The following is a 21,933-nucleotide window of genomic DNA, read 5'->3' as shown; positions in this document are numbered from 1 at the left end:
TTTTACAATGTAAGATGACTTGATATATCTCTCTAACAGTACGATACCACTTCAGACTGCAGGGTGGTGTGGCAAAGGCCAATAGGTAAGCTCACTTGTTCACTGGTTGGTAAAGTATGGAAACATCCTGCTCCTTGCACTGGGATCAGAAGTTGAATTGATGACAATATTCTACATATTTGATGGGGGTGGAAGTCGAGGTGCATATGTGGAACATGTACCAATAATACATGTACATGTACCCGCCTACCTTAGTGACCGTATCTCCTATCATAAACCCGCCCGATCTCTTTGATCGTCAGGGGAGGCTCTCCTGTCGCCTCTGCCTATATCTCAGGCCTGTCTTGTGGGAACAAGGGAGAGGGCCTTTTCTGCTGTGGCCCCCCGACTGTGGAATTCACTGCCCATTGAGATTAGGCAGGCCCCCACTTTGCTAGCCTTTAAGAAAGACTTAAAAACATGGCTCTTCCAGTGTGCCTTTGGAGAGTAACTGTCATATTTTCCTTCGGTTATTCCCTTGGGATATCTATCCTCTAGACCAGGGGTCCCCAAAATAAGGCCCGGGGGCCGGATGCGGCCCTCCAAGGTAATTTACCTGGCCCTCGCCCTCATTTATAATATAATATTTTTATATCAGTTTTAATAATATAATATATTGTATATGCATATAATATTGATAATAATATTATCATTTTATACAATACAATACTAACAATAATATCATATAATAATATTAATTATATGTTATATATTACATATAATATTACAGTATAGTGGTATAGTTCAATATAGTATAATGCTAATATTGTGCTATGCTAATAATATAATATTATTGTATGTACATACAGCTGCTCTGAGTTCCCTTCGGGGTGAGAAGGGTGGGATATAAATGTAGTAAATAAATGTAGTAAATGAATAAATAAATAATTTTGGACTTAGGCTCGCCCAAAGTCTGAAATGACTTGAAGACACACAACAACAACAACAACAACAACAACAACAACAACCCTAATTAACCTGACTATCTCATTGGCCAGAAGCTGGCCCACACTTCCTATTGAAATCCTGATAGATTTATGTTGGTTAAAATTATTTTCATTGTTATGGTTGAGCCTTATGGCTCCAATACTGGGAGACGTGGCCGTAAGACTCCTCGAGAGTCAGACTCTATTGAGGAGCGAGAGAGGAAACGGCTGCGGGACATATTTGCAGAATCAACTGACGAAGATTCCTTTGAGGGTTTTACTGAGAGAATGGAGGAAGAGGTGGTTAGCTCAGAGGAGGGTGACATGGAATGGACACGTGTGAGGGAGGATTTGGGTGTTCCTGGTAATGATAGCATGGGAAGCGACTGGCGGGTTGCAGGATCGGACCCATGGACGAGTTGGAGGGATGGGACGGGATCCACAGCTGGGGATGCTGTGGGGCGTAGTCAAAGATGTTTTAGCTCTGATGAGGATGATGATGATGAGGCACCTGGAATTAGGGTAACACCTGATAGCGATGAGGAGTTGTAACTGGCATAAAATGGGGTCTTGAATCCAGGGCTAATTGCGTTGGGCAAGGTAATCTGGACGAACGCTTGGGCTCTTGTTGGGAATTTCCTGAAGACGGGTGTGTTTCGTTTGCTGACTACGTAAGTTACCAAGGACACTGGGCATAGACGGCGGGAGGAACTGTGTGGGCTTTTGTTGTGCAACCTGTGTTTAATCTTATTAGCTTGGACCTCCGTCGTCTTCTTGACGGACATTATTTACCTACTCGGAATTGACGCTGGACTGGCTGACTGACTGACTGACTGACTGACTGGCTGACTACGACCTTGGACTACCCTCTCTTTGGCTATCGGAGGATTTCGTGGAACCTAAGACGCCTGCACCTGGCCTTCGACCTCGGACCGGATTGGGACCCCGCTGACCGCTGCAACCCTGATTGATGTGTTTGGACCCGGCGTTCGCCCGCTGCACGGAGGAGTAACAACTTAGTTGCTCAACCTCAGCTGTTGAGTAGCAGAGAGGAATCTGCTGCCAGTATTTATGTTCTATTGAATCTTTGTTTACCAGCTTTTTTGTTTGTTTAAAGTTCCAGGCTGAAGTAAGCATTTTTGGTTTAATCCGGTTTAGCTTTTGAACCATTTTTGAGTGACTTTTCATATTGAAGGCGAGTGTTTGCCTAGCTCTTTGTTTTTTACGGGCATTTTTTGGTTCTGTATCTTTAATAAACTGTGTTGAATCTTATCTACTGGCGTTCTGTCCTTGACATTCATTTTTAAATATTGTATTGTTATTTCATTGTTATTGTCATTGTTTTGCACTGCAAATAAGATATGTGCAGTGTGCATAGGAATTTGTTCGAGTTTTTTTCCCAAATGATAATTCGGCCCCTCAACAGTCTGAAGGATTGTGGACCGGCCCTCTGCTTTAAAAGTTTGAGGACCCCTGCTCTAGACTGTTCCACTATTTTATGTCCCTGCTCCCCGTGGTTTTATTCATATGTCTTTCTCACCAAGTTTTAATTTAGTGTTCATGTGGCCTGCACTGGTTTTTATTGCTTTTTCTGAATTTTGGATTGTAATGTATGTTATTATTTATTGTATTGTTAAATTGTGTTATGATATGTTGTTTTATATTTTGTCATATTGTATGGTTTTGGGCATGGCCCCATGTAAGCCGCCCTGAGTCCCCGTTGGGGAGATGGTGGCAGGGTATAAATAAATAATAATTATAAATATTATTATTATTATTATTATTATTATTATTATTATAAACATTGGATGGGGTGTACACAATATCACAATGGGGCTCATCTAATTTCTGAGACTGAACTACCGAACATGCAACTACCGAACATGCAGAGGCCCAGCACAAAACACATACTCATGTGTATTGAAATTGGGCAATTAATAATAATAATAACAATAACAACAGCAGCAACAACAACAACAACTACTACTTTATATGTAACCCATCCTATCTCCCCAAAAGGACTCAGGGTGGCTTCCAACAAAGGATGGTGAACATTCAGTGTCATAAAACAATACAAAATGAACAAATAGCTCAGTGAATAAAACATCTATAACAATAAGGTAACAGCTATGCACATTTAGCAGCAATCATCATACATTGTCTAACTGTGGCATCCAGAGTAGGGATTGTATAATGCAAGAAGAACATTCCCATATTTACTCAAGTGTAATGTGCATCTTTTTTGGTTAAATTACTTAGCCAAAAGTGAGGTGCACCTTATAATTGATGGCGCGTTAGAATTGTGCTCGCAAACCACCTGTGCCCCTCCATCAGGCTGAGACTAGTAAACTTGGCATGGCAGAGGAGCAGTTGTTTCCCAACCCATGAGGCTTTCAAAAACACCCCTCGTTTTTCAAGGCATCCTGAATGAAGCCTTACTTAGGAAGTCATCCCCCTCTGCCAAGCCAAGGTTGCCAGGTTCCCCAACTCCAGCTTGCTGCACGAGCACCCCTTCCATTGCCTGCCAGACATTTTGACTTGGCTGAGAGGCAAAGAGAAGCTAAGCCAAGGCTGACAAAATCACCAGCCTCAGCCTGACAGAGGGCGAATGGCTTTCCAACTGGAAATTGAGGTGCACATTACAATCAATAGTGCATCACACTCTAGTAAATACGGTAACTCTGCTGATGGTTATTTATGCCTCATTGTGATGAGGGCATTAGAGCAATTTGGATAAATGGGCACAGAATTTGGTAGAACTTAGTTAAACAGGGGAGCTAAGGAGGGAAAAGACACATGCCAATGACATTTTTCGCTCTCTGAGCAAGTAGCAAAACATATCCAATAGTTACAGCTGTTGCTACCATCTTGTGTAGTTCTATGTTTCACTGGAGGTTTCTGGCAGGCTTAGCATCAGAAAAGTGAGCAAAACTAGGTTAAGCAATGAATGGGAAGACAGAGTCAGAAAAGAATAGAAAACATTTCTAATGGCCAGGCAGGAAGCAACATACACCCATCAGTTGAAGCAATTGCTTCCATTCCCACCATAATTCACAGCCCATATAACATAACTCACACCACATGTCACAGTTGGGAAACTTTTCTAGGCCCTGCTCTGTTGCTTTGGTTTTTGGAAGACCAGCCCTGAGGGAATGCTTTTTTCCTAGGCTATTGCTATAGTTGATGCAGCTTCTTGTACAAGAAAAATTCCATCTGAGCCAGAGAGCCCTGGAGTCAGCTGGGAATGGTGGAATGGGCTCATAGGCTTTAAATCCAATACCCAGACAAAAATAAAATGTATCCCATGCGGAGCCTTCCTGCAGGATTTCACAGCAATTCCCTAAAATTTCAGCTAGCATCCTGAGACCTGGCAACTATGTAGGAACAACATTCACAACTTTTAAAAAAAATTGGAAAATAAAACCTATAGCAGTTCCTTCCTTCACTCAAATCTTTTTACAGACAGTTGCATCTACCAATACTCTTACCTAGGTGGTTGCTCTCTACCATTTTCCTGGATGCCTTTACATTTCAACAGCTTCCTAGGACATACATTTTGGCTTGCCTCAAAAGCACGGACAATGTATTAAATTAGGAAACTAAGTCTCTTAATGTATCATTTAAGGACACCCCCCCTCCCCCATTTATATTTTTGTAAAAAAAACCCTGGTCTTCTTATTTTAGTTCTTTGTCTCTATCACAATATTTTAAGGTAGTAAACCTTCCAAGAAAAGGCTAAACTACCTTTCTATGAAGTAAAATGCTATTGGCCCAAGTAGGCACTAATGATGATACTAAAAGTACCCCAAAACATCATAATTAGATATAAAGGTAATTGAGGCAACAATCCAGTACCCACTTATCTGGAAGGAAATCCCAATGAGTGCAACAGGACTAGCTTTTGTGTGGCATATATAGAATTGTCCTATATTGCGTAATCTGATTAAATCATGTTGAAAATGGGCAAAGTGCAGCTTACACTCACAACTAACACAGTTCTGATGCCTGTGTACGCTAATTTTTGTATGATGCAGATAGTGGCTTCCTAAGCCTTGATGAATAAATTTCCTAATGGGAAACATCCTCGGTGTGAAGCATGTTCAATTTCTAGAAATGTTGTAGAGTATAGCTTATACCAATCCTTCTGAAGCTATTTGATGTGGGAGACTGACTTTTTGCTCCAAATGTACCATGGACTGGTATTACATTTGTGCCCGTTGGCTACAACTGTTTCCTAGAAACTCTCCTTGGACTGACAGCTAATGGCTCACACACTGGTCCTGGTCTAGGGACCACAACTGTGCAGAGCAGCCTGCTTCTGAGAATTATACAACAATATCAAACACTGCTTTTATTAGGATGTGAGCATGCATAGCAGCAATTCTGCAGTTTCAGCATTATGACATAGATTTTGTTATTATCTATAAGTGTTCACACTACATTATCACTGTGGCTGTATAATAGTAATGCTATGACCATTATAGCTCAAGGTTGCAGTTTCACAAAGAAGAAGTACATATGAAATATGCAAATATAAATATGAAGATATTGAGGAGAAGGAGCATACTTAGGATTTTGCTTCAAAGAGGTTTTTCTATTGTCCGAATAATTCAGTACATCTCCTGACTCCCTAGCCCCTGCCCTATTTTTTGGATGATTTTTAAATTTTATTTTAATATTCTCTGGATGGCTCGAATATTCTGTTTCAGGGGCAGATGAGCAACCTTATATAGGAAGACTCCCTAAATACTCCAAAAGGGAACCAGGAAGAACATCTCTTATGACCAAAGAGGTGGTGACATGGCTCCTGAGGCTTTCGAGACTTTCAAAGGAACAAAAAAACAAAAAACAAAACAAAAAAACAGGTACAACCTTCTGGACTCCCAAGTGTGTTAACCCCTACTTGGTACTTTGTCTCTATGGTCTGTTCCTTACCTGTTACAAAGTGGGCTCCTCCAGATGAAGAGTTCAGTTATTTATTGGGCTATTCTGTTTATTCTCACAATGGTTCTTTTTGCCCATACATCCAGTTATGGTCCATTCATTTCTGGCAGTCTGTCTCCCCTACCCCTTAAAATGTAATGTGGATAAGTGTGAAGTGAGAAGCTGGGCAATCATGGTTAGAGATAGCCAATTATAATCTTCCAAATGCTGTTTGGGAGTCTATGGGATAGTCAACGTGGCATATCAGTTTGAATATTGGAATCTGGAGATCTGGTTTTGATGATTATGATGTTTCTTTATACCCCTCTTTTTCTCTCCACATAGGAAACTTAAAGTGGTTTTGAGTCCCAGTTCAGCCATGTAAACCCAGTGGATGACCTTGGGTAAGTCATACTTGCTCAGCCTCAGGGGAAGGCCAGTGGAAATCTCCTCTGAACAAATCTTACATTGAAAACCCTCTTGGAGGATGTAGTACAGCAGAAACTAAGACAATGGAGATAGGTGTGATACAACTTTCTGTTTATATCTGAAACACATGGAAGTGAAGGGGGACTCACAATTCCAGCTCTGGGTTTTAAAAAACGTCACAGCTAGTCCTTGGAATCCTTGAGAAATAAAGACAAGGAAGGATAGGGGCTGCATCATTTGTAGCCCAACATGTACAGATGCAACTATTAGTGTTTTTCGCCAAAATGGATGAGCCCTGTGTTTTGAAAATGTCCACATAGTAAAGTGATGCTCTTCAGTTTTTTAAATAAGATTGGATATGAGAAAATTGGTCCAACAGATACTGAAATAGCTCTGTTTGCATGTGGCCATCATGTTAATATCATCACAGCTTTAAGATGCACATAAAGAGTGTCAACGTGGATAATGTTTTATGAATCTGAATAGTTTTATCCCTGGATCCAACAGTATCATTTTGCTAATAGAAGTGGTTCTGTCAGTAAGCCTTGGAGGGGGACATACTTTTTTCTTCTCACAACCTGGCAGATGTCCTCAAACTATTTCCTACAAGGCTGGTAGGTCTTCTTGCAACAAAAGAATTACATCACTCAATCAATCTCTAATTTTTCAATGAAATTATACATGTTCCCAGTCTATTAGATTTGCCAACCTTCACTGATCTTTGTCAAGGATAGCTCAACCTTCTGGGTGTCTGGAATGATTGCTGGGAAATATTTTTTAAGTTCTAAGTCTTTTAGCACCACTGTTCCTTTGCTCATAGGAATCACTTGACTGCAATGCCAATGATATTTTTAATAAGTCAGAGAATAATTTTCTAAGGTGGTAGTGCAACAGGCTACTCAGGCAGCTTCTGTGCAGCCATTTATTCAGGGTCAGGATGTGGATTAAAGAGAACTGGTTTTGAATAGCCTTTGAGAGAAGGATTGAGCATTTTGCACTGGGTTTTCCTACATCTGTATCCCCCCACAGGTTCTGGGAGCTTGTTAGCTTGCTTTGATGTTCCAAAGGCTTGATCAAGCAATGGGATCCTCTTCCTCTCAGGAGAAGTTGTTAGTGGATCGTGATACTCTAAGAAGATAGTGGAACTTGACATCACTAGGTAAAGGTTTCCCCTGACATTAAGTCCAGTCGTGACCGACTCTGGGGGTTGGTGCTCATCTCCATTTCTAAGCCGAAGAGCCAGCGTTGTCCGTAGACACCTCCAAGGTCATGTGGCTGGCATGACTGCATGGAGCGCCGTTACCTTCCCGCCAGAGCAGTACCTATTGATCTACTCACATTTGCATGTTTTCGAACTGCTAGGTTGGCAGGAGCTGGGGCTAACAGCGGGCACTCATCCCGCTCCCGGGATTTGAACCTTGGACCTTTCGGTCTGTAAGTTCAGCAGCTCAGCGCTTTAACACACTGCACCACCACCAGGGGCCCTAGCGCATACTTTCCCCCATTGTTGTTTGGAAAAGCTGGACAGCTCACGTTAAGGCTCCATTCAACAGTGCCAACCCTATTAAGACTCCTTGAAATAGTGTTGATCCCATTTCAGAAAAGGTGAGAATGACTATCCCCATGATGGAATGGAAAAGAGCGATACATAGAACTCGCTCACAGTTGTCAGTTTAGGGTGGCCATGTGTGTTATTTTTCAAATAACAGCTCTCTTTGAAGGCCCATCAGATACCAATCCTCTGTTGAAACAATCTCCTATTTGAAGGGCTCTTCAGATTAATTCTGAAGCCCCAAGACAGTATAGACAATATGCTGCAGTGGTTTGAATGATGGACCTGGATTCCAGGAAGCCAGGATTCAAATCTTTGCTCAGTCTTGGAATCTCATTGGCAGGGCTTGGGTGAATCATACTCTTTCACTTTGAGAGAAAGGCGGTGGCAAGTCTCCTTTGAAAAATCTTGTCAAGAAACCTTATAGAAAGTTCACCATACATTGCCAGAACAACACCAGCAAAAAAAAAGGGAGGCCAGCAGGGGCTCTGAAGTTGTCCAAACTATTGTTAGTATCTGGACAGAAGGCTGAGCAGGTACTCAGGACATCTGGTCTTCCCCATTGTGGTGCTATGTATTGTATTCCATTTTGAATTATAACCCTTATTCCTAAATTTGCATAGAAACATATCAATTAGCACATGCAAATATTATGCAGGCTGGTCTCTCCTTTTATCTCTTCTTTTGTGCTGTATTTTTTCTGACAAAGGTTTTCTACTTCACTCTGTAGACACAAACACAAGAGTGGGAGGAGACGGTGATCTTTTTCTAAAAGAAGAGAGGGGTTGATGCAGTGAATTTAAAAGGAGCAGATGAGAGCCAGAAAAGGTGAAAGTCTTTCCATATTAAATGGGATTTTTTTTCTCCCCACCTTTTCCTCTTCTGTCCTCTTTTCCAAGATGCTGACATTTCTTTGTGGTTAAGGTGGAATTTACTACTTTAAAAGGACTCTGACTCACAGAGGCCAGGTGACAGTTGTTCTTTTCAGTGTTTAGAACTATAATTCTTCTCAATTATCAAAGACATAAATTACTATTATTTCCTAAGCCAGATCGAACATCTCTCCTAAATACATGAAGGAAAAATTACAGGTTGTCTTGTGAATTTTCCTCTTGGAAAAACTGCTTATTCTTAATATACAAGTTCAAAGAAAGTTCAAAAGTTTATCAGTGCAAAGCCTGCATTCTATAATGTATCTGCTGGTGCATCTACCCTTTATTTCAATATTGGGAACTAAATAAGCTTTTTTGGGGGTGGGGGATTGTCTTCTTTATAAAAGTAATCACACACCACATTTCTAGAGTGCATTGCAGTGCCGATTGATCATAATCAAACCACAGATGGTGTTAGCATAAGAGGAAGTTGGCTGTGATACAGGATGTGTCAATCACAAGAACAAATTGATTTTGACTGTCGCAGGAAAATATTCTATGAGACCAGCATAATTCCACAAGCCTCTGTTATATGAAGAATTTTGATCAGTTTTTTGGGGAGAGGGGGAGAGGTGTCATAGCATCAACTTATTGCTGAGTTAAATGTAATTCCTGGAGGGAAGACTGTTTGATTTCAGTCTGTTTCAAACCTTATGTGCCTGTACACTGCAAGGAAGTCATTTGTTCCATATTGGAAAGCATTGTACTGGTTAGGATACATGAAAATATAGGTTTACTGGGGAGTTTCAGAGAAGACTTTTCACAGCCTTATGTTACATGCTAATACTGATAAATGTTTTTTATATTATGCTCCATAGTAACATACGCACTTGTGAAATGACTGACATGGACAAGCTAAGGTTGTTAAAAGATTTTGCAAATGGTTAAGTGGATACCTAGAAAATAAATATATGTATTTTATTTTGGTCAGGATAGAATGGGGTTTGCTTTTTCCATTATTATTAACAAAGCCAAAATTTGACACACACTTGCTGTCTTCTGTAAGAGCTGACTCAAAACTAGTGAAATTAAAATAAAATAAAAATCTGAATATTAAAAGTGTCTGAATGGTCAAACAATTTAAATGTGTTAGCCCCATGCAAGAGTTAATTTGTTGCATTTGAATGCTCAATTGACATTGACAATGATGAGACATAGATATAAAGGATGATGGCCATCATGTTTCGATAAACTATCATTTTTATCTCATGAATTGCCATTGTCCAATGTGAGGGAGGATGCAATTCAGTGATATAGCCTTGCTGATGTGTGCATGATGGTTCTGTTGCTAAGAAAGTCATGAACAATTTTTTGATAACCGGATAGAGTTTGGAAAAGTAGAATGAATGATGAAAATGCCTATATCACTGCATCTGCAGTGTAATGACAAAGCTTGGAAAATTACTCTTTAGGGATTGCAATTTGCAAGCCAACATGCACAGTGAATATTATTGGCTTGGGCTACTAAGCATTTAAGACAAACCTTTCTGTAAAAAGGACACATTCTTAACCAGCCATTGGGTGACCACTATCTTAAAAGGAGTGGACAACAAGCAACCCATAGAATGTGTCTTTGAAGGAAGCCAGTATTGTACTTCATACCATAATGTCTAGAGCAGTGCTATTCAAATTGGTAATGTCAGAATCTGGAAGCTCTTGGAATAAAAGCATGCTCACAAAGGCAAATCCTTGGACACAGCTTTATTTTCTGTCTTACTAAAGGGAATATGCAACCACTTGCTCAGCTGGTCCGAGATTTTGGGCTCGAGTGTTATCAATATGCTGACGACACTCAGCTTGTGTTAAAGATGGAAGGCCGGCCGGATTCTGTACCCGACAATTTTCATCAGACGGAGATCCTATGGCTGGGCTGACCGGGCAGTGGGGATATCCAGTTGCCAACCCTGGATGGCGAAGTGCTACGCCCGTCTTCACAAGTAAAGAGTCTGGGAGTCCTCTTGGACCCTTCACTGACGATAAAGGCCCAGGTCTCCGCCGTTAGCAAAACCTCCTTTTTTCATCTTCGGCAGGCTAGATGGCTAGCCCCCTATCTGTCTAGGGACAACCTGGCTACAGTAATCCAGGCTACGGTCATCTCGAGACTGGATTACTGTAATGCCCTTTACATTGGCCTTCCTGTGTCGGTGATCCGGAAGCTCAAATTGGTGAAAAATGCAGCCGCCCAGCTCCTAGCAGGAGTCGCGATGAGATGCCACATAACACCAATCTTACTGCAGCTGCACTGGTTACCAATTGAGCACCGGATCACTTTCAAAGTGATGATACTTACCTTTAAGGCCTTACATGGTCTAGGACCAATGTACCTGAGGGACCGCCACACTCCCTACAAACCCCAGAGATCCCTCCGTTCTGAGGACCAAGACCTGTTGGAAGTCCCCAGTTTTAAGACCTTGCGTCTAACAGCAACTTTTCAGCAGTGGTACCATCTCTCTGGAACACCTTGCCACCTGAAGTTCGTGCCTTGCGGGACTTGTTGGCCTTCCGCAGGGCATGTAAGACACACCTGTTTCGGCAGGCTTTTGAGTTCTGTTATTGATGTTTTAAAAGGTGCTTTTAGGATGTTTTTAAGATGTTTTTTAAAAGTTGTTTTAAAGATGTTTTTAAGATTGTTGATTTTAGCCGGTTCTTGTAAGCCACCCCGAGCCCTAGGGGAGTGGCGGCATATAAGTTTGAAAAATAAATAAATAAATAAATAAATGGAAAGACATCTCTGGGCAATTCCCGCAAATTATTGTGTATATCATCCTGCTGACCCATGATCCCTCCCATTATCTATATTCTACTAACTACATTCTATTCCCACCAAAGATCCTACTGTTTCTATTTTCCCCAGTCCAGACGGCCCTTATCTGAGATGTACTCCCAGCCTCCCCCTCTCAACAGTCATGGCATGGGGTGGACAAAGCAGCTCACCTCAAGATAGTACAGACACATCCTGACAGGTAGTCCATGAGCAGGTGCCAGTCTGCGACCTTTTGGCCATCAATCTGCAGCAAGTTTCCAAGAAAAAAAGAACCATTTGTGATCAATGGGAATAAATGGAAGCAATCCCTGGCACATTGGGACAAAAAATTGGCTGTTCTCCACATCAGATAACTTAAGAAGCATTGCCCTCAAATATATGTCTTTGGAGTTTATTATTTAAAAATGTCAATCTAATAAAGTTATTAACTTGAGAAATGCAAATGCCACCTCTTTCCCAGTTTAGCCAGTAAAAATGCTCCACTGGATCAGAAGTTATTCATTGATGAAAGGAGCCTTTTTTTATGGGAGACTTATGCTGATTCCAATCTCCTCCATCTACATTTCGAGAAAAAGGAGGAGAACACCCCATCTCTGAATATTATTTAGTCAAAAATATAGCCAGTTTCAATGGTTACATCTTTCTAAGGGAAACTAATTGTGCACCTGTTTTGCATTTAGAAAGTCTCTGCAGCAGTTTTGGCATCTTCAGTTAATAAGATCTCAGGTAGGAGAAATGAGAAATGCTATAGAAAATGTCGAGAACTTGATGAATTATTTGAATGGCTTTTAACACATGGAGTCTAACTATCCCAATTCCATTTTTTAAATCTCTAAAAGAAATGTGGAAAAAGTGTGGCCTTGCTCTTGCAGCCACCAGAACCCTTTACCCTTTGAAGGCCTCCAAATCACCTTGAGCCTGCCAATTGTTTTCATCCCCAAACCTTGCCAAACCTCATCAATTGCACAGAAAACAGTTGAAAACACCACCATGCCTCATTCTTTGGGGCTTTACATCAGCCGAGATGGTGATTAGATGTGATGTCACATTGCTCCTAGGTGCCATTTTGTGCTGAAGTACCGAGGTATTGAGGGGCATTGGGATACACATCTCAGTTTGGGCTGTCAGAGACAGAACGCCAGCAAGTAAAACAAAACTCAGTTTATTGAGGTTACAGAACTAAAAACGCCCGTAGGAAACAAAGAACAGGGCAAACACTTGACTTCAGTGTGATAAGTAACAAAAACAGCTCAGTTTGAGCTTAAACGGTTCAAAGGGATAAACCGGGTTAAACAGAAGTATAATCCGGATTAAATCAAAAGTGCTTACTTCAGCCTGGCAAACAATGCAAACAAAAGAGGATCAACAGGAGACAAAATGTAAACAACAGACTGGTGGCAGATTCCTCTCTGCTACTCAGAAACAGCAGGGGAATAAACCAGGCTTGTTTATTCCTTCCTGCAGCGAGCGAAAAGCGTGGTCGTAGTCAGGATTCAGTTTTAGGTTCAGCGGCCAACGATATCCAGGTCCAGGCACAGCAGTCAGGGTAACAGCAGTCAGCAGGGTCCCAATCCGGTCCAGAGGTCTATAGCCAAGCGTAGTCGTCAAGAAATCCAAAGGTCTCACCGATAGCCAGCAGAAGGGATAATCCGGAATCGAAGTCAGTCAGTCCAGCGTCAATCCAGTGTGAGTAGGTATTGCCCGTCAAAAAGACGACGGAGGTCCAAGCTATCGAGATTAAACACAAGTTGCACAGAGAAAAACCCCACACAGTTCCTCCCGCCGTCGATGCCCAGTGTCCTTGGTAAACTTACGTATCCAGTAACGAATCACACCCATCTTCAGGAAGTTCCCCAACAAAAGCCCAAACGTCCGTCCAGATTACCTTGCCCAACGCAATTAGACATTGGTCCCAAACCCCATTTTATCCCAGTTCAAGCTCATCATCGCTATCAGCTGCCATCCCAATTCCAGGCGCCCCAACATCATCATCCTCATCAGAGCTTAAGCACCTTTGACTACGCCCCACAGCATCCCCAGCTGTGGATCCCGCTCCATCCCTCCAGCCAGTCCATGGGTCTGATCCTGCAACCCGCCAATCACCTCCCATGCTTTCATTGCCTGTTTCCCCAACACCCAAATCCTCTCTCACACGAGTCCATTCCATGTCGTCCTCCTCTGAGCTGGCCATCTCTTCCTCCAAACCCTGAGAAAAACCCTCAAATGAATCCTCATCTGTCGGGTCTGTAAACAAATCCCGGAGCCGTTTTCTTTCACGCTCCTCGAAAGAGTCTGACTCTCGAGGAGTCTTATGACCCCTTCTTCTTTTACCGGAGCCCGAAGGCTCAACCATAACACGGGCCATGGATATTTATAGGGGGATATTGCACCCTTCCCTTCTCACATTTGCCCACCTTGGTCTGAAAATGGATATATTCATCTAAATTGGGTAAAGAGCATGAATCCCTCCAGATGCTATTTACTAAAAGTCCCAGCAGCCTTAGTTGGAGTAGCCAATGGAATTCTATCTATTCACTTTCTTTGGAGGAAGCCAGTATTGTACTTCATTTCTTAATGTCAAGAAGAGCGCTATTCAACATGGTAGTCCATGAGCATGAATGCTGGGAGTTGTACCCACATGATTATCATAGTCTATATCAAATTGTTTGTTCCAACTGCAATAGATTTTTATGTACCCACAAGTGCAAAGTGTTGATCTATTAAGTTCCAATTGATTCAATTGATCTACTATATTTGGACCGCCAATTGTATTTAGGCCATGCTCCCAAACTTTTCAGATATATATCAGTGGATAGTGATTTTCTCACTGCTCACAATATAACTCATTTATTTATTTATTTATTTACAGTATTTATATTCCGCCCTTCTCACCCCAAAGGGGACTCAGGGCGGATCACATTATACACGTACAGGGCAAACATTCAATGCCCATAAACACATCGAACCGAGACAGAGACAGACAGACAGACAGACGCAGAGGCAATTTAACTTTCTCCTGAGGGGATGTTTGATTCTGGCCACAGGGGGGAGCAGCTGCGTCATCATCCACTCTGATGGCACTTCCTCACTTCCTCATTCCAACGTTGTAAATTAGTTAAACTTGCCTCCCCACTTTTATAAGTGGTACCTTATTTCCTACTTGATAGATGCAACTATCTTTCGGGTTGCTAGGTCAGCAACGAGCAGGGGCTATATTTTATTTTTAATTGATGGGTGCTCACCCCGCCACGGGCTGGCCTCGAACTCATGACCTCATGGTCAGAGTGATTTATTGCAGCAGCTGCTCACCAGCCTGCACCACAGCCCGGCCCCATCTCATTTAGCAAGATCTTCTATGTGATGTGTTCAGTGGACCCAATGCATTGCTGTAGGAAAGATGGGGGTGGGGGGAGTTTGTTTCTGACAGGCCACTTGCTTGTGCCTAAATCTGAATTCAAGCAAATGCAATGCACTTTTGAGTAGATATGGTAAGTTATTTATCATCATTCCTTGGTTTTTCTCCAAGTATCTAATTGTTCAAAAATGTCCTCAGTGGCATTCATCCAAGTTTGGGTATTTACCAGAACATACAGACTTGCAAACTTTGCTGACCTTCATGCCTGGATAGTACAAGAATAAATGTTAAATCTACAATAACAAGTCAGCTTGTTAATGCCTGACATTACATGCTGAATATCTGGATTTTCAATATGCAGTGGGTACCTCACTCCTGCCAGTGGAGAACAGGGTGGATTTATGGATGTAAATTCATTCCACCTCATAGCAGTATGTGCTAACAGTTCATATCCTCTTTGCTTGCCTGTCATCTCACATTTTCTAGATGGCATCAATAAATAATAAGCAACGCCTGACATATTTTCTAGTATCTCACATTACACATTACACATTTAGGGAATGCCTCGCTAGGGGGAACCATTTAGGCATGCCACATCTTTCTAGAATGCCCTGGATCTTTCCCAAACATTCTCAGGGCTTTACATACATTCTCTCATTCCATGTTTATAACTTTGTGTGGGTGTGTTTTTAAATTTTTGGTGCATGTTTACTTCAGTCTTTTAAGCAAATACCACCTCATACAGATGTGTCATAGTATCGCTAAAGGCATTTTTTTGCTTGTTGCTTCCTTTGTTGCGATAAGTATTGTTTCCTTGGTGCCACAACTGCAAGAAAAGGTAACACAGGAAATTCAGCCTCCTACAATTTTCACTAAGACATCCTCTCTCCTCAGGTAAGTGAGGAGGAGCCTTGTATCAATTGCCAATTCACTGGTCAACATTTCCTCATTATTTTTCTGCAGCACTTGTGTGAGCATCAGAGGCATAGAACCAAGCCCTTTGGTGTTTGGCTCAATGCACTAGTGCAGATCTGTAATGCATTATACCCCTCCAAATAGATTAAATAAGTAAATAGGTTGGTGCAACTATGCCATACCTACTCAAATCATGCAAGTACAGTTGCCATGCACACATTTGATGGGATTAGGGTCACAGGGCCCCCATAAAAATGGAAAGCTACAAATACACTGGGGAAAGACAAGGTTTCCTATAGGGTTTCTCAGGCTTTTGGAGCCTGCGGGTGGTGATATTTCCTGAAGTTTAGGAATATGAAGAATGTGCACCTTGCAAGTAGTTCCCACAGCTGCCTCCACAAAGTCTGGAACTGTTGTGTGGACATTTGCATTGTGTGCCCCATGCTTTGGAAGGAACATGGAGAGGAATGATCCAAGCCAGTACCCCCCTTTTGAAGCTTGGGCTGCTTTGTGAATATCAAAGCCACAGTCAAACAGCAGCTCAGCAATTTGAGAGGAAGGGGAAGCTCTGCCCTTCCAAAGCATCATGCAGATGTGGCATGTTTTGGGAGGGCAAAGCAGTAGTGATGGGCTGTGGTGCAGGCTGGAGAGCAAGCCAGCTGCAACCAGCTGCAATGAATCACTCTGACCAGGAGGTCATGAGTTCGAGGCCCGCTCGGAGCCTATGTTTGTCTTGTCTTTGTTCTATGTTAAAAGGCATTGAATGTTTGCCTATATGTGTAATGTGATCCACCCTGAGTCCCCTTCGGGGTGAGAAGGGCGGAATATAAATGCTGTAAATAAATAAATAAATAAATAAATGATTCTCAAAAGCCACCTCACAAAGCTCACACAGCAACCAGTTTTGGGAGGCGGTTGGCTAGATAGAGTGTTGGCATTCCACTTTGCTGAAGCCAACACATTTGAGTGGGACTTTGGAGGGGAGGGGGGGAGACAAAACTGCAATGCAATGGCCATCACCAACTGCACATACAGCAGTCTACTTCAGGAAGTGGTTGGCAGAGAAACCATTGGTGCTCCTTCCCATTTGTGTGGTGTTTCAGGAAGGCAGATAGCTGATGTTCCCCTCCTCCCATAGCTCAAGACTGTTATATGTACAGTAGAGTCTCACTTATCCAATGTTCTGGATTATCCAATTCATTTTTGTAGTCAATGTTTTCAATACATCGTGATATTTTGGTGCTAAATTCATAAATGCAGTAATTACTAAATAGCATTACTGTGTATTGAACTACTTTTTCTGTCAAATTTGTTGTATAACATGATGTTTTGGTGCTTAATTTGTAAAATCATAACCTAATTTGATGTTTAATAGGCTTTTCCTTAATCCCTCCTTATTATCCAACATATTCGCTTATCCAATGTTCTGCCAGCCCGTTTATGTTGGATAAGTGAGACTCTACTGTACATGTAGCAGCCTTCTGCTTCAATGGGGGGGGGGGGGAGAGTAGTAGTAGTAATAGAAGGGCTTGTAACAAACCCATAAATATTCGCATTCACGGATGTCAAATCCACAGATTTGTCCAATAGCAAAAGAATAACTGCAATGTGTCCAAAAGCAGAAGGATATTTACATTGTAATTTAAAGTGAAATAAGTGAATTCCTTTTGTGGTGTAACTATGACATTATAGTTATTTTTGCAATTTATAGAAACATGGTCTTACTGAAAGGTAGATGAGGACTATCACATAATCAAAGTAGTGGTTTCTGCTTTGTGTTGTGATTTTGCTTTATGCTCTTTATGCTGTCTTGTGTATATTGACTCAACGGCTGAGGTAGAAGGAAGAGTTTGTGTTGTATTATTGGCTAGTGGACTTCAGTAATCAAATTATTTTTGTGGTTAATGATGTTTAGAAATAGCCATGGTGTGATTCAGGCACCTAACTTTCACTGCAAGCCTTGACTCAGAAAATTGTTATCAAGAATGTTTTGCACTGTAGGTTCAATTCCAGCTTATCAAAATGGTAGCAGTAGCTCTATGTGAGAGACCCAGAGTGGTGTAGTGGTTTCAGTGTTGGGCAACAACTCTAGAGATCAGGTTTAATTGCTCATTAGGCCTAGTGGACTCACTAGTGGACTTCAGTAATCAAATTATTTTTGTGGTTAATGATGTTTAGAAATAGCCATGGTGTGATTCAGGCACCTAACTTTCACTGCAAGCCTTGACTCAGAAAATTGTTATCAAGAATGTTTTGCACTGTAGGTTCAATTCCAGCTTATCAAAATGGTAGCAGTAGCTCTATGTGAGAGACCCAGAGTGGTGTAGTGGTTTCAGTGTTGGGCAACAACTCTAGAGATCAGGTTTAATTGCTCATTAGGCCGTAGAAGCCCACTGGGTGACCTCAGGCAAGTCATACACTCTCAGACCCAGAAAACCACATGATGAGTTTGTTTTAGGGTCATCATAAGTTGAATGTGACTTGAATTCACACAATAATAAAAGTAAGTATTTCAGAAAGGGGAAAGTACCTTTACAAATTTAATCAAGACTTGTTAGGCCTTGGAACAGCAAAAGAAACTAATTACTTTTGCAAACAGATTTTGAGAAGTAGCAAGATTACCCACAGCATGTCTAATATTATTTTGTGTGGAAAAGAAAAAGCTGATACATGTAACTTGCATTGGTTAATAACATTACATTTAACACATTACATACTTGTATACTTACAATGGGTTATACTTTTAATTTAGAAAAAATATTCAAAATTCATACATTCCTGTGGGAAATGCATAGAATTTACTACAAATTAAGTTGTTCTCCTATTACAGTACTTTATTATAGGTGCCTTTTGAATATGCTGTTAGAGTTTACGATCTGGTTGTAATGAGATACTTACATTTTATTAAATTTTAGGCTGTAATCTTTGAGAGCAAGTCACACTGACTTTGATAGCATTTACTCCATGTAAATATGAACAGGGTCTCACTGTAATTTTATTCATATTGTATGTGTTTGTAATGCTCTTGGAAGTGTATATTATTGCCCATGAATTAAAAAGGCATAAGCAAGTAATAACTTTCTGTGGGAAAAGATACATTTCAATTTCCTAGTTGACAAACAATTTTCCTTCTTATTTCAGGATCTACCACTAAACACAGCGTGAGCCTACATGAACATAAAAAAGTGGACTCCCCTTAAATTTGGCCCTGGCTGTTCCTACAACATACATCGACTTCTTGTGAAGAGTTCATGTTTTCTTGCCTTATCCTGCTTTAGTTAAAGTCAGGGGATACTTTTGAGTTTGCTGTAAACTCCAGAATATCCCAGGACCTCATGGCAGTCTGGACAGATGGATTGGGTCTAATTCAGCCCAGTTGTCTACCAAGAAGGACATCACACCATCATTATAGAGAAAGGAGATAGCTTGTTCCCATGTCACTGCTGGCACTCCCTACCAGCAGAGTTCTGTGTGATGTCAAAACAGTCCCTCTATATCACTAGCAAGAAGAAGGGGTGATCTATTATGACTCTTCAGATATGACAAATCACAGCCAGGCACTCACATGGAGCACTGTGGCTAGCCAGGAGCAGTGATGGTGACATGAAGGATGAGATGATGGTTAAGGAGGCCTGATGTTGTCTTGGCCGGATTGGATCATCTGGAGCTGAAGGTTGGGTTGCTGACCTAAAGGTTGCCAGTTTGAATCTGTGAGATGGGTGAGCACCCCTCTGTCAGCTCTAGCTTGTGGGCACATAAGAGAAGCCTCCCAGAAACACATCCTGGCGTACCTAGGACAACATCTCTGTAGACGGACAATTCACTCACACCAGGAAGGACTTTCAGGAAGTTCTCAAGTCACTTCTGATATGATTTTTAAAAAATCTGAACACCAATGTGGAACCACAACATATTTGGTCTGGGGCATCACAGTCATGCCGGGACCAGTTCAGACTGGCTCTGGCTTACTTGGCTAGTGTAGACTCACCCTTAGACTGGTGACCTTGAACATTCTGGGCCTCTCTGAAAGAGTACTTTCTTTCTTCAGTTCCCTCAACAGGCTGGATTCTGTTATTTGGGGGCTTTCAGGATCACATTTCATACTCAGGCTTCATAGGGCTAAATATGGATGCTTATAGTTTGAGCTGAAAATGTTCCTTTAAAAAAAACTGCAAAAAAAACTATTCCCCAGCTAATGTGGCCAAAGACAATTCTCAGCCATCCCTAGGAAGAGAAACTGGAGGTGAGCAACTGCCTACACTCCTTTCAAAAATGTTTCTTTAGAAATGGTATAAACAAGTGAAAGGATATTTGACTTCGTCAGCCATACTAATATGTCTTCAAAATTTCTGCTCTCTCTATTGTTTGTGCATTCTTTTCATATGATTAAAATAAATAGCTCTTGAAGTGGGTTTATGTGAGAAGCATTTTATATTACTTGGTTGAGTTCAGCATAAGATAGAATTTTGCAAAGCAGCTCAAGATTATCACTGATTGTTTCGAAGGGAATATTGGCTGTTATATATTTATAAATGCAATTGAATTTTCCAGGAGTGGAAATTGAAAATGGAAGCCAGGTTATACCATCTGTATCCCACAACTGCCTAAAGACTTCAGCTCTATTTGAGCTCCATTGGGTGACTTCCTAATGCCCATTTCTTACAGGCTCATCCCTTCATCTTTGGGAAGATGACAAGGGCTCACCTATCAAAAAGAGGAGATGTTATGAGTTTATGAGAATATGTGCATCACTGTACCTGTAATTTTAGGACAGATCTTAGAAAAGTTTGTTTGGACTACAGATCTCCAAATCCCTCCACTAGCTATGATCCTTCTAATGCTAGTAGTCATGCTAACTGCAGGATTAAGTTGTTTTATTTATTTTTATTTACTTTGTTTTAAATCCCGCCTCTCTCTCTCTCTCTCATTGAGGGACTCAGAGAGGCTAACATATGGCACAATTTGATGCTGTTCAACAAGTTATTGCTGCCAAAACAATAACACTATCAAGCTCAGTATTAGTGCTATCGCTGGGTTGGTTTGGAAAATTTTTCTGCCTGAAATCTGGGAGAGTTGCTCCCAGTTGAACAAATGACTTGACTTCACAGAGAAATTATTACAGCAGTCGTCTCTACAGACTAACAACTTCATTACAAAGGCCACTGGAATCTGGTGGTGCACATTGAGGGGCATACAGAACCCATTGCCCCACACCCTGCATCTTCCGACTCGCCCAATTCACCATCCCACGGTGGGAGCATCGACTGTCCGGCTTCTCCTCATTGTCCCTGGAAAAACATGGGAAGCATCCTGTGTTGCTGCCATGGTAAGCTTTAAGCAGAGAGCCCCACCGGAAGTAGTTGTCTGTCATGTGATGGGAGCTAATGGACTCCGTGCTTAAAGGGAAGGCAAAGTGGAGAATGCCACCAAATTTTCCATCGTCTGATGAAGTTGTTAGAACGGTGTAGTTGAGTTGGTCTTAGGTGTTAACTAAGCTTGCAAAAAATATTAATATGAAATAACAAACAAACTAGGGAACATTGCAGAAGTTGGTCTTTGCCTGAGTCAACAGGGAAGGCCAAGTTTTCCCACACTCCTCATCAAACTGCTTTTGTCCTTTGAACTCAGTCTGTATCAACTGAAAAGAAAATGGGAAAATGGAAGGAGGAGAGAGAAACTGGGCCATTTGAATGGTTTCTGAACAAGTGGGATAACAGAGGACTTTTGTCCTTTGAACTCAGTCTGTATCAACTGAAAAGAAAATGGGAAAATGGAAGGAGGAGAGAGAAACTGGGCCATTTGAATGGTTTCTGAACAAGTGGGATAACAGAGGACTTAAAGCAGTTGAAGGATATTCAAGCAGCAACAGGAAGTGAAGGTGAGGGATTCAACAATCTACTATGTTAACTGGACAGCATGCCAAGAAAGTTTTTTTATTTTCCTCAATTGAAGGCACTGGTCCAGCCTGGGCCTATCAAGAGTGATTCTTCCCATCAATTTGTTTATATACTAAATGTGGATGTGATTATTATTATTATTATTACTACTACTACTACTACTACTACTACTGACACCGTCTTTTTTCTCTCCACAAGGAG

At 41.4% G+C, this 21,933-nt stretch overlaps 1 long non-coding RNA gene across 1 annotated transcript; it reads left to right on the top strand.

The window, feature by feature from the left end:
* The first annotated feature begins 630 nt into the window (after positions 1–630).
* LOC134296742 (uncharacterized) lies at positions 631–2,236 on the top strand. Its single transcript, XR_010003584.1, has 2 exons — positions 631–1,636; positions 1,720–2,236. It is a non-coding gene; the product is annotated as an uncharacterized LOC134296742 (long non-coding RNA).
* The last annotated feature ends 19,697 nt before the right edge of the window (positions 2,237–21,933 follow it).

This window comes from Anolis carolinensis, chromosome 2, assembly GCF_035594765.1.
Source record: "Anolis carolinensis isolate JA03-04 chromosome 2, rAnoCar3.1.pri, whole genome shotgun sequence".
Taxonomy (NCBI): Eukaryota; Metazoa; Chordata; class Lepidosauria; order Squamata; family Dactyloidae; genus Anolis; species Anolis carolinensis.
This window is presented reverse-complemented; position numbering and strand designations above follow the sequence as displayed.